General features: G+C 45.3%; 1 protein-coding gene across 2 annotated transcripts in view; it reads right to left on the reverse strand.

Moving 5' to 3' along the window:
* TOP3B (DNA topoisomerase III beta) overlaps positions 1 to 9,683 on the reverse strand; it is an 82,995-nt gene that overhangs the window by 42,742 nt on the left and 30,570 nt on the right. Inside the window, exon 1 of one of the 2 annotated variants that reach the window (XM_080559852.1) lies at positions 3,944 to 4,062. The exons of the other annotated variant lie outside the window; for it this stretch is intronic. The gene's annotated coding sequence lies outside the window, so the exon portion shown is untranslated. Of the gene's footprint in view, positions 1 to 3,943; positions 4,063 to 9,683 lie in introns of those variants that run through there. 2 annotated transcript variants of the gene reach the window in all.

A 9,683-nucleotide genomic window follows, 5' to 3' on the forward strand; every position in this document is an offset into this window, starting at 1 on the left:
GTGCTTCTAGGGCAATGGTTTAACCTCCCCAGATGAAGACCCACTGCTCCTTTGAGTTTTTATCTCTCCCACTAATTATCCCCCTCCACTTTAACAGTCACATTGCCTGCCCTTTGCTATGGTTGTCATCTCTTCCCTCATGCCTCTTTGGTGACTGGAAGAAGACAGAAGGAAAAGCAGTGACTCATACCAAGTAAACGGGGTTTGAACTTCCTTCGGGTCTGCATTTCTTCTGAAATGGAGCTGGGGAAGCTCTGCCAGCCCAACACAAACTCTCCTCAACCAGTGCTCCCCCTCGCTGCCACCCTGGCCTTACCCCCATTTTGGGGGAGTGAGGATGTTCACTGTTGAGAACAAGCTGAGGTGAGGAGCTGGCTGTTCTTCTGAGGCCAAGGATGTGAGGTGGCGAATTTAATTCTCCTCTCTTAACTGCTTCTTCACTAAATCTACGCTGCCTGCTAATCTCCTGCATCCCTATAGAAAAGTCACGACTGAAGACTCAAGTTGTCAAAACATCACATGTCTTTTCCACCAACGCTGGTGGAAGCATGGCTGTGCTCAGCTGGAGCGGAGTTGAGCGAGCTTTTAGAGGGTCCCTGTTTCCAATTTAGCACAGCTCCCAGGAGGTATTACATTTCCTGGTGCAGAGCAGAAAACGCTTTGAGATCCTCAAGCACAAAGCCCTGTTGTTTTATTCATTTGTACTGCTGAGCAAATTCTCTTTTCAAGGCTTCCAGTGGGGAAATGTCCTCCAGTTTCTTCATAGCGAAGTCCAGATTAAAGCTACCTTCACCCTTTTAATGTCTAGAAAGCACAATTCCTTCAAAGACCAGCTTTATTTCCTGTATTCCTGGAAGATCTTTTTAATTGCAAGAAATATGCCGTTCCTAATTACAAAAGCATTTAAGCTCATCCTCTATTCTGTTGTGTTGTTGGCAAAGCCCCTGGAAGAGCTCTCCAACCTGAAACTTCCAAGGAATCTATTCGGAAACCCATTGCAGCTTCCAGATAATGCCCTGCCAGCGTTATTAAAAGAGCAATGCACGAGCAGGCTCATACTCGCATTGCAGTCATTCTTGGCACTCCCGCGGGCTCCTCCATCCAAGAATCCTGCGCAGCTCATTCCAACAGCTGCCGCTTCCTACCGGCCCCATGACTAACGCGCGCGAGCACCTTCCACAATCACCTGAAGCTCACGCGTTTTATGGCACTTCATGAATTACACTTTACAAAGACCCTCTGGTGTCATCCCCGCTTCTCCCACGAGAGAAACTGAGGCACGGAGCTGATCAGAAGCAGCTGCAGAGGTCCTCGCACCAGCGGCCGAGGGCAGGCTGGCTGTCTCGGGAATTCGGGACAGGCTCTCTGATGTTTAACATGGTGAACACCGCTGTCCCCAAGCACTCATGCTGTGCTACCGTCAGCCAACCAGATCCCAGCATTTTTTCTTGAATTTTCCCCAGATTACAACCAGGGCAAGTTTGCTGCTGCTTCAAAACAATGTTTCTCTGATTACAACCTAGGCTGACAATTATAGTGATTTAAAACCAAACTAATTGTGAAGTACTTTGATCATGCTTAGCACAACTTGTGGTTTGTAGGCTGAAAATAGTTAAAAGGAACCCTTGGGTTCACAATTTCCTTGCATATAAATTTTATTTTGATACATAAGGTATGATTTTAATATTAAAATTAACCTTGTGCCTGTGTTTTCCCCTCATCCCATTTCTTCTTTGAATATTATTGCTGGTATAATTTTCTCTCCCTTACCTTAATATTTACCACACAATTTGTTTTAGCTTAAACTTAGCTTTCCTTATTTATTGGCTTTTATTAAGATGAGTTTCCTGAAGTATATCTTGATTTTGGTCTCAGTTGCTTCTTTTCTTTTGTTAAGAGAAAAATGGTTGGCAATGCAAATCGCTTTCCTGGGGGGGCAGAGAGAGGGGGCACCCGAGCAGCAGACCTGGGGTACTGCAAGGATCTCTGCTGATATTACAGAAGCCCTAGCAGCAATCTGCACTGCGTTCATTCAGCCCATGCACAGTTTTTGTTAACATAGTATGGGCAATAAATCCTTCCATTTCCCCGTCCTTCCTTCTCCTTGTTGAGAGTACAGGACGTTTGCTTTTGCAGCGCTGACAAGCCGCATCGGTTGGCTGTGCCCGAAGCTTCTGGCCAAGCACTATATGCAGACCCCTATTTCGAACCACGTTTATTTGTGGCACAGCTACCCAGGTAGCACAGATACGTGCCCTGTGTTTGGAGGACCCTCACGGCTCCCCTCCTTCCGCCCCACTGCTTCTGCCCTTTCCTGCAGCAAGCCTCCACCCGGGGCTGCCCCGGACTTTTCCTGCCTCCGGCCCAGCGCGTGCTCGTTTTCAGCGTGATTTCAGGTACGAGGGGCTGCTTCAAAGGGAGGTGCACATGTTGGTCCCATCCCCGAACTGGCGCCTCTCTGCCTGGGAAACCTGAGAGTTTCTGTCCCTGCTTATGAACCGTGACATCTGCGCATTCCTCGGGCGCTGACCCCCGGGGGCCACAGGTCACCCCCAGGTCAAGCAGTTTCCTCTTTCACCACCAATAGAGACCTTGACTAGAGGTAAATTATGTTGCAGTTTAAGGAAATAATTTGAAACACTCTTGTAATTATAATAAATTTTGCTGTTTACATTTTAATCTTCAACCCTTTCACCCTCTGGTTCTCTTGTTTAAGGAAAAAAAAAAAAAAAAAGTGGGGAATTATATATTTAGCAGAAAAACTCCTGCCATGGTGGACAGTTGGGTAAATAACTTGAGTCCCAGTAAGGCAACAGCTCCAAGGTCTTTGTCTGCCTTTAGCATGAGCATGCACTTTTGTAAGTGCAAGATCTACTTAATCTTCAGATAAGTACACTTGTGCAGTGCGGCTGGAAACATAATCCAGTGTCAGGAATGCCACGTGATAACCAGTCCTCGCGGCGAGGAACTGTAAAGTTACTTGAAGCAAAATCTTGAGCACCTTACTCAGGCAAAATTCCAGTCGGCTCCAATGAAATCTTGCAGTAAACCAGACTTTGACTCATGGCTATAGAAAGAGCAGCTGTTTTACTGAGCATACGTTGTCATCTGATCATTTTCACTTGCTGCTCACGAGTGCTGATGGGGTTGGAAAAGTCTTTCATTCGAAGGAAAGCATTCAAATAACCAAAATAAAATCCTGCTAGCTTTCAGCTGGGTACCATCACTCCATTTGATATTTTACTACAAGACCCTGCACACGTACAACCATTCCCCGCTCACCCAATACACACCATCATCCAAAAACTGAATTTGGGGCAAAGAAGCAGCAGAATGACTACAGCAGAAAGGTGACATCAAGTGTTGCAAGAATGAACGCTCAAGGAAAGTGAGGAAAACAACAAAGCTATTTGCTACCAAACCCAAATTCTCAGGACTAAAGAATAGCATTTTTTTACAGGAAAGCCCAAGCTTGGTGCCCATCACCACTTTGAATGAGCAAGAACTAGAGCCCCCTACCTGTGGGTGTCAGGGTTTTGCCATCCCACATCACCCTGCTTGAGTGCTATGCAGTGTCAGCACAACACAGCGAGGCCAGGGGAGCAAACAGAGCAAGTGCAACTGGTATCAGCACACTCCGATCTTTGTTCTGGTGCAGACTAGGTGTGTGTCCTAGGGCAGGCAGCGTAACTCCACTCTGCTTTAGCAACGGCACTTGCAAAGCAGGTACAACAATCACCTTCATAAAACACCATCAGATTTACAACTGCAAGCTGCTACTCGTAGCAATATTGGATCTATGTTAGGTATTATTACAGAATGCCACGCACTTCAAGAGCTTTGGATAGCAACAGCTTACAAAGAGAGAAACATTGCCTTCAAAACCAAAACACAAAACACCACCACCAACAAAAACCCGCACAGACTAAAGGTACTCACTCACCAGCAGCCACAGAGGAACCTCCTGCAAAGCACAGTCACTCTCAGAATTACCCCTATAAGGGCTGAAGTAGCTGGACCTGTCAAACTTAAAGCCTAGCCCTGCATGCAGCGGTGCTCTCTGGGAAGGGAGTCCCTGTAACAGTGGGCTTGGTGCAGCTGGGTAAGCGCTAAGTGGTTTGCTTGCTGTAATGAATAGCTCACTGACACCAGGTGGTCCTAAAGCGTGGGCAAGATAAGCCCCAACACTGCTTACTGGAAAGAGAAAGGGGAATATAAGGAATCACTGACCAGTCCGTTTTCTGGATCTTCCTGTTCTTGTTTCTGGGCTGCCTTGTAGGGGCAGTCTGTCCAGGGAACTGCTGCCTGCCTCTGGGTGCTGCTTGAGCATGGGGGAGACAAGGGGCAACCTTGGCTCCCTTCTTCCCCAATTGCAGCGCTATTTGGGGCAGCACAGCTCCAGCTACCCACTGCTGACCTTTTCCCACCCTTCACTGCGTCAGTTATGTACCTGACAGATGCACAGGATGTCCTCAGCTGAAATAATGCTGTTCTGCTCTAGAGGGAGGATGGTAGCAGGGAGTAAGAGTGGACAACTTCCTCTGCAGGACCAAGGGGAGGGAAGTGTCTCTTCTCTGCTTGAGAGCACAGGGAACAGCGAGACACTGGGCTGAAATGTGGCAAGAGTCTGTAGCTGGCAACCGCTGCGTTCCTGTTGGCAGAGCATGATCTAAGCCTCTTTATCCTTTTTTCCTTCCTGAGGATCCTTTCCCTAGCCAGCTGGAATAGGGTACCAGTATCTTGGTCTCCTGTCATGGAATGTGAAACTAATCCTGTTGTCGCAAGCTCTTATGACAGCGTCCTGCACCTTTGAGTATGTACTGTCCCTTGAGACACGCGCACACAGCCTCCAGCGGAGCCAATGAAAGCCGCACGCCTGTGTCCAGAAGCAGTTTCAGTCCTCACGCTGATCCACTTCAATGATTTCAGCAGAAGATGCTGTTGGCTGGTTAGGGACTGGAAGCTCTCCAGACCTCAGTTCTGGGCTGCAGTGGAAAGTCTGTTTCTTTAGCACTCTGGTGCACTTGTCGTCCTGCACCGACGCAGCCTAATAGTGTAATTCTACCTGCATTCAAAGCCAGCAGTACAGTCCCACTGCTTTCAGATGGAAACTGTTCCAAGCCCTTAATCTTCAATTAAGTGGCCAAATTAGAAATGAATAAGCGCCTTCCATGTTCAAAGGGTTGAAAACAGTGATACTCTATGTCTTCCTAAAACACAACAAACGAACCATTTCCAAACAGTGTAACAAAGCAGGACTGCACAGAAAAGCACGGAACTGGGTAGTAAAACAGACACTGCTTTACACTGAGCGTCCCCCCGAACCTGGTCAGCTCCCACATGGGACCTTTTCCACACTCTGCACAGACCACGGGAAATGATCTCAGCTTCTGCAGTGCTTGCTTTTCACCCATCTGCTGCTGAGGGATTTCTTAAAAGCAATCTCTGTCTCAGTGCAGAAGTCCTACCACGAATAGCTGGGCTAACAGAGCTTTCCCCATCTCTAGTTTCTGAACGCATTAAATTAGTTCGGTATCTTGTTTCGGGACAAACCTAGGTAGATTGCTCTTTTGATCTACTAGGGCCATGCCTGTGTTCCTCTGATGGCAGGATATCACAGAAATCTCACAGGAGTTTCCATGGATCCTCCCAAGGAGCAGCAGGTATCTATCATTCCTATCAGCACTACTCAGAGCCATGGCAGCAGTGCTGATGGAGCCGCAGCACACAGGTGTACAGAAGTGAACACCAGACAGTGCTAGATCCTACATCACAATGAAACGTCTTATTGTCTGACTTCTCTGAGGTTTCAGGAAACAATGGAAAGCAAGAGAAGAATCTGTCAGTAAATAGGCTGGTCCACATTTTTGTCCAGCCCTAGTTTCTATGAGAACTCCTCAGTTGCTTTCCCCAGTCAGTGTCTCAGCGGGACAAACCAGTCAAATCCTAGAGACGGGTTTCTCTGGGAATTCAACCACGGGACTGCTGCCCAGCCTTCGCTAAGGCTAAAACTAAAATCCAAGAAGTGTGAACTAAGGACACATCAGATTATGAAAGCAATCAAGAGATACTGTGATCATTAGCAATCTCAGTGGCCTGTGCTAAGGATATTTATTCAAGCAGATCTGTATTCCGAGTCCTCTAATATATTTTCCTATCGACCCATAGACAGTTTACAATGTTCATGCTCAAAACTTCAGCTCCCTCTCCCATTTTCTCTCCAGAGTAGAGAGCTGCATGTCCTCCCCCTCCCTCCTCCCCCCCCCCCCCCCCAATCTAACCTGACACATGGGTTTGGAGGAGTAGAGATCAAGATATTTGCTTTGCCCCACAATCTGTAAGTACAGGAGGGATCAGGGTAAGACCTCCTGTGATTTCATCCTCTGAGAAGCAAGCAGATGCCCTAGTGACAAACTCACAGGAATCCAGTATTACTCAGAGCATTTTCTCCTCTTGTATCCAAACATGGATTACGATGCATGACCGAGTTGTAGTCATCTTGCAAGAGGGATGTTCTACCACTGGGGAGTTTTGATTCTCTTCTTACAATTTATTACTCTCTCTCTGACTTTCATTTTCATTTAGTTATTAAAGCTCTGACAGAGAGGTTTTTGCCCCACAGGGTTAGAGACTTGATCCAATTTATTGTAGCTACTTTTTCTTTCTTGAAATAGCAAAGTTAGCTGTTAAAATATTTTGGTAGATATTCAGCAAACCCCAAACTCAGCTGGTGCTTAGGTAATCCCATGGACCACAGGAGAGCATCGTGGGGAAGCAAATGGAGAGGGTAGCTGATTCATTTTCCACACCTGCACATTTCTAAGTGTCTGGTACTCAGATGAAAAATGAAACACGCTGCCTGCTGTCCATGTGCTGGGCAGTCCCTGGTCACCTGTAAAGCAAAAACTGCTTGTGTTGGGATAAACACCTTGTCTGAGCCTTAAAGCAGTGCCAGGGGAGGGGACGGTTGGTCCCAGTGGACAAATGAAAGAAAAGCAGAGTGCAGGGTGTGCACCCTGCCACAGAGGAGAAGAGCTGGGATACCTCATTCTCTCTTCAGTCCAACTCCAAACGGACAGTGCTGTATTGCTGAGGCTGCTTGCAACAATAAAAAGGGCTCTAACACCTGTGGTGTGTGTGCAGTGTAAACCTTGCCACTCTCCCCTGCTCTTTGGGCTCTGACATGTCTCTCACTTACTCTTCCCTCAAGCTGCACAGTTCAGGAACCCACTTCTGCTTCTGTTCAGGCAGTGCACATTACTCACATCTCTGCTGCCTGACTTAACCCTTTTTACCTCCTCTATCTCCACTGAAGGCAGAGCTTTTGTTTGTTGCATGTATCAGTGCTGTCAGGAACCAGCGTCTCCTGATGCACTTGACACCTTAAGAAGGAGGGAACCACAGATTTGCACCGGAACTGAAGAAACCACAGTAGAGGAAAAAAAAAGAAAAAAAGAAAAAGGGATTTTGGTTGTGTCTCCCCTACAAGGGTTGCCTTACAGTGAGCACCTGGCACCAGAAGCCCCTGCCTCAGCTGCTGCTGGGAGGCACAGTGGCAGCAGTAACAGCAGAAATCTCACCAGGACAGATTTTTATGTGAGCGACCTGCTCCCAGTGAAATCACTTTGAACAACAAGACAGCTTTCTTCAGTCTGAAGAAATCGGTACGCTCACCCCAGCCACTATTTATTTTATAAGTGTCCTGCGTGTAATGAAAGGAACAATCTTTCTTACCATCTGCCTTACTGAGAGGCACATTTTGTGTGTCGACCAGTTTCAGAGAGCTAATGGCAAAGTGCACATTACTAGCCCAGCAGTGAAAGCATTTGTAAACATCATCATCATCAAAGAGGCCTAGAGCTGCAAAGGCTGTTTTTTGCCTTGTGAGTTTATGTCTGTAAATGACTAATTGGTAAAGTTTTATCTGCAGAAGGTGGTTGGTGGTGGAAGATATTTACAAGAAAGAAAAGCAGGAAATAATTCATCTTGAGAAGCTGAATCTAATCTGAGATGCTCGCAAATTAAAATGGGCTTTAAAAATGGGTTTATTTTCTTTGAAAACATGTCAAAAAATACTATCCTAGTTTCTGTGAATGAGGAATGGAAATGGGCAGCCAGAGGGTGCAAAAAACTGGAAAACAGGTGAGCGGGAGACTGCGTCATGGGCTGCTGGAGCCGGGATCTCTATGGAGGAGTTTCGGGATGGAGGAGCTGAGCACTTGCACCCACTTGCTGCACTTGCCATTAATTTACTGAAAACAAACAAGATACCGGATTTTGAATGACACAATGGCTCAGCTGTGGAAAATAACCACTTGCCTTTTACTGCTTTATTTTATGCAACCTTCCAAAAATTCTTCTTCTTTGAAATAAAACCAAAAAGGATTAAAAAAAAAAAAAAAAACTGGTATTGTAGGCTAGAGAGCAGGATTTTCCTCTAGGCCATGAAGTTGTTAAAATCATTTCAAATGAGGTTGGTGTTTAGTCTTCGCTGCAGGAAACATTGCTCTACCTGTCTGAAATAGCTCTTATCAGGAAAATAACGCTCGCTACCTCTGCCGAAAAATCAAGGGGTGACTCTTTAAAACAGTTATATGACCTTTAAAAAGTACACAAAATAAAGGAACAACAAGGATGTTGGGATCCCCATTAGTTAAATGGCCTCCTAGGCTTTCATTGGGTTATGGATGTATTTAACTAATAGAAAACATCGCCCAGTCTGATTCCTGTCTTAGAAGGAAAATAGGGATAATTTAGTATCAGGAGTGATTAATGTCATTTACTTACCCATTTTGTTATAGCTGTTACTGAATTTAAAATGCTACTCACAAATTAAATATTTTACAACCATTTTGCTCCTAATTGGTTGCAGATCACAGATTTCCTTTAAACATAACGGCTGTTTAGGTGGTGGGGTTTGCAATGCACATTGTTTTTTTACAATCACTTTTGACATTTTGAGAATTTGTTTAATTTTGATTAATTTCAGTTAAATGAGATGAGAGCATTCTCAGCAGACTATTCTCTGGAACAGTCTGTTGTTTCAAAGTGTGGTTTAAGTGCACAACACCCTTTACCATATTAATTTGCACTCTTTGCCATATACATTTTGGTCTTTAAGGCTCTGAATTAATGTAGCTTAAGGAGATGCTATCTTGATTGTTACTTGAGTCAGGATAGTTTAACAAACTCTTACTAAAAACACCCCATCACATAGTGAATCTAAAGGTTTTAGAGATTTCTTTTGATGTTATCTTTTAATGTACCACTGAATTCAAATCCAAAGGAGCAGTAATGAAGCACAGAGTGTGCATCCTCTACATGAGCAGTGGAGGAAAGCTGATTACTTTTTACAGGAGGCTAACAAATAGCAAGTTTTGGTGTGCCAGGGACTTCTGAAAGTTGTGCTGAAACCAAGATAAGGTCTGCGAAGGGCCAGCGAAGAGCAGTAAATAAACTTTACACTGCATCCGAGTCAACTCCTGTTAGACAAAGCTTACATGCATACTTGGAAGAAACCCTAATAGTCTGTTTTAAATATTATCAAGGTATTCTTACAGTGGGTTGGTTTCTTTGTGTGTGTGTGTGGTTTGTTTAATCACAGCCAGAGTACACCTCTCCTCTCTTAAATTTTTACACTGGAAAGAGAAAAACTGTCTGAGCTGAAACGTAATGATGCTTGA

This window comes from Anser brachyrhynchus (genome assembly GCF_964034855.1).
Source record: "Anser brachyrhynchus genome assembly, chromosome: 17".
NCBI classification, from domain to species: Eukaryota; Metazoa; Chordata; class Aves; order Anseriformes; family Anatidae; genus Anser; species Anser brachyrhynchus.